Below are 3,762 nucleotides of genomic sequence, written 5' to 3'. Positions count from 1 at the left end.
GGGGGGATGGTCACGCCGCAATCCCTTCTCCTCCATTCTCCTCTCGGGATCTTGGGCACGCATGCACACGCGCCCGGCGTGAGATTTAAGCCACCGGGTCCGAGACGCGAACCGCGGTCGACTACGTGGGAGTCCAGCGACATAGCCATTACACTAACTGCTGGTTCCCTGATATTTTATTTTTAAAGTAGGAAATATTCTTCTTTTTTAAAATGATCTATTTATTTGTTGTGATTTTCAAGCCAGGTTCAGGTGTCAAACCAAGGTCAGTCATGTGGGAATTTAGCACCCTAACCACCACCATGCCACCTGCTGGCTCCTAATGTAGTAGGAAAATTTCAAACAATTACAAAAGAAGAAAGAGTGGTATAATGAGCCCTCCGTGCCCATCACCCACCTTCAATACTCAACTCTTCCTGACCAATCTTGTTTCAGATGAGCCTCTAGCCACTGCCTATTCAGAGATTATTTTGAAGCAAATCCTATACATTGTATCATTTCCATTGTAAATATTTCAGTGTGCCTCTCTAACATAGATACCAAAAATTATCACCCATTTCTTACTGTTATCAAATATTCAGACATTCAAGTTTCCCCGAATATAAGCATGTATTTGACAATTTATTCAGATCAGAATCCAAATGAAGTCTATACATTACAATTGATTGTTATGTATCTTAAATCTCTTTTAAGCTATAGGCTCTTCTTCTATATCCTGTTTTCTTCCTTACATTTTTTTTTTTTAATTAAAGAAACCTGGTCATTGGTCCTACAATATTTCCCACTGTCTAAATTTTGCTGACTTTATCCTGTGTTCTTTAATGTGTTCCTCTGTTCCCTGTATTTCCTGGAAATTGGTAGTTAACCCTTCAGGATTGGTCAGATATTTAAGGAAAAATACATTCTCGATGATGGTATGCATTTCCCCCAGGAGACACAAAATGACTGTCTCTTTTTTGTGAGGTTAGCAGATGGTATCCTAGTATTCTTTAAAGGTGATAGACTAATTCTAAAATGTCTTGTCCCTGTATTGCCTGGAATATGTTTAGAAAGTAAAATGTCTTGATACTGGGCCAGCAGGTGGCATGGTGGTTAAGGCACTGGATCCCACATGGCAGACTCCACATTTCGAGTCTCAGACTTGGTGGCTTGGAAATCACTCTGAGCACGTGTGCGTGTGTGCCCAAAATCCCAAGTGGAAAATAGAGAAGAAGGGATTTTGATGTGGCCATAGCCCTGGGGGTTGATTTCTCACTTTCCCTCTTTCTCTGTCTCTGTCTCTCTGTGAGTGCATGCACCTTACAGCAAAATCTAATAACAACAACAAAAAAGTCTTGATACCCAATCATTTGGAAATCCCAGAGTAGTTTTTATAGGAAAGGCATGATATGCAGTTGGCTCACTAGCGAAGAAGGGATTTTGATGTGGCCATAGCCCTGGGGGTTGATTTCTCACTTTCCCTCTTTCTCTGTCTCTGTCTCTCTGTGAGTGCATGCACCTTACAGCAAAATCTAATAACAACAACAAAAAAGTCTTGATACCCAATCATTTGGAAATCCCAGAGTAGTTTTTATAGGAAAGGCATGATATGCAGTTGGCTCACTAGCATTTTCCAAGGGCAAATATTATTCTTTGATCATTTTTATGTATTTGTAAGTTTAAATATATTTGATGCGTTCGACCAGCAAGAGTTTCAAAGCAATCTATAGATTCTAGGCAGTCCCTTTTAAAACCCAATAGCATTATTTTTCTTCCTTTCTTTCTTTTTTTCAGATTTGCCAGAGGGCATGTGTGCTCTTTGAAGAGAGACAGGGGAGATTGGAAGTGAGGAAACACCTCCCTATGGAGCATGGTCATGCTGTGATTAGAAGGAGATTGAAAGTGAGGAAATACCTCCCTATGGAGCATGGTCATGCTGTGATTCCTTCTCCTCCATCTCTCTCCTTTCTGGGTTTTGGGCATGCATGCACACATGCCCAGGATGTTTTTCAAGCTGCCAGAGCTGGAATACCCTGGTGGTTAGCCTTGTGAAGTCCAAGTGCCTTAAACACTAGGCCATGGGCTGGTCCCCCAATGGCCTTTCATGCAGAAATGGAGAAGCCAGTTCTAAAATTCAAGGAATTGAATTTCTTGCAATTTCTGTCATTGCAAGGGACACTGAACAGTTTCAACAATCTTGAAAAAGAAGAACAAATTTAGAGGATTCACACTTCCTAATTTCAAAACTTACTAGAAAGTCACAGTAATCAAGACTGCCATAGGGGCCAGCCAGCAGCCTGGTGGTTAAGGGAGCTGGATCCCACATGGCCACTATGTGGTTCAAGTCCCGGACCCGGTGGCTTGAGAAACACCCTTGGCGTGTGTGCCTGTGCCACCCTCCCATCCCTCCCCTCCCCCACAAAAAAGACTGCCATAAAGTACTGGCATAAGGGGAGTCATATAGATAAACGGAACACAATCAGGAGTTCAGAAATAAATACAAACAAGTGATTTTCAACAAGGGCTACCAACGTACTCTTTCAATCAAGAACGAAGTTTCTTCACCAAATGGTGCTGAGACAACAGGATATTCCCTTGCAAGAAAATAAAGTTGACCTCTTACTTCACAACATATAAAATGATTAATTTGGACACCTAAATATAAAAGCTAAAACTATAAAACTCTTAGGAAAACACAGGGGTAAATCTTCGTGATCCTGGATTCGTTACAGGTTTCTTAGCGATGACACCAAATGCACAAGCAACAAAAGAAAAAATAAATCGGACTTCATAAAAATTAAGAATTTGGGACCAGCAGGTGGTATGGTGGTTGAGGTGCTGGACTCCCACATGACTGACCGTGGTTCAAGCCTCAGACCGGTGGCTTGCTTTCTTATCCCACCCCTCGCCCTTGTGTCTGTGTCTCTCTCTGGTCAAATTAAAATAAATGAATAAGTAAGTAAAAATAAATGAATAATTACTTTTTAAAAATTAAGAACTTGGTATTTCACCCTCTTGCTGATGCAAGAGTCTAGTGCGGTGGTAAGAGAGGCATTGGTGGGATCCACGCTGCCGCCCGGGCCTGGGGCTGACCCGTGTGACTTCCCGTCCGTGCCCAGCCCGCTCCAGCCACAGCCATGTCCGGAGACGAGATGATTTTTGATCCTACCATGAGCAAGAGTAAAAAGTAAGAAACCTTTCACGTCAGATGAAGAAGGGGATACCGGGACAGAAGAAACCCTGCCCTCAGACACAAAGGAGGTGGAACCAGAGCGAGTGAGGACAGAGATGTGGAAGCTGAGGAAGGGGACAGTAGGCAAAAAGATGCTTCTGATGATTCAGATGACTTGAACTTCCTTAATCAAAAGAAAAAGAAAAACAAACAAACAAAAAGGTATTTGGTATTGATGAAGCTGAGGAAGGTGTGAAGGAGCTGAGGACGGACAGTGATGTTCAAGAACCAGCGGAACCAGAGGATGACCTTGACATTATGCTTGGCAATGAAAAGAAGAAAAAGACCCTGGGAACCAGCAGTTAGCGTAATGGCTATGTCGCTGGACTCCCACGTAGTCGACCGCAGTTCGTGTCCCGGACCCGGTGGCTTAAAACTCACGCCGGGCGCGTGTGCGTGCGTGCCCAAGATCCCGAGAGGAGAATGGAGGAGAAGGGATTGCGGCGTGACCATCCCCCCTGGGGGGTGATTTCTCGCTTTCTGTCTCTATGTCTCTCTCTGTCTGTCTGGCGAGCGCACGCGCCCTACAGTGAAAATCTCTCCAAAAAAAA

The 3,762-nt window shown here is 43.5% G+C and overlaps 1 protein-coding gene and 1 pseudogene across 1 annotated transcript in view; one reads left to right on the top strand and one right to left on the bottom strand.

Annotated features, from left to right (window-relative positions):
- SLC26A8 (solute carrier family 26 member 8) overlaps positions 1-3,762 on the bottom strand; it is a gene marked incomplete at its 3' end in the record, with an annotated part of 96,856 nt that overhangs the window by 25,691 nt on the left and 67,403 nt on the right. The window lies entirely within an intron of this gene.
- LOC102498880 (eukaryotic translation initiation factor 2 subunit 2 pseudogene) overlaps positions 3,072-3,762 on the top strand; it is a 4,841-nt pseudogene continuing 4,150 nt past the window's right edge.

Source organism: Tupaia chinensis, unplaced genomic scaffold, assembly GCF_000334495.1.
Source record: "Tupaia chinensis unplaced genomic scaffold, TupChi_1.0 Scaffold000238_1, whole genome shotgun sequence".
Taxonomy (NCBI): Eukaryota; Metazoa; Chordata; class Mammalia; order Scandentia; family Tupaiidae; genus Tupaia; species Tupaia belangeri.
Note: the sequence above shows the minus strand (reverse complement) of the source record. Positions and strands in the feature narration are given on the sequence as shown.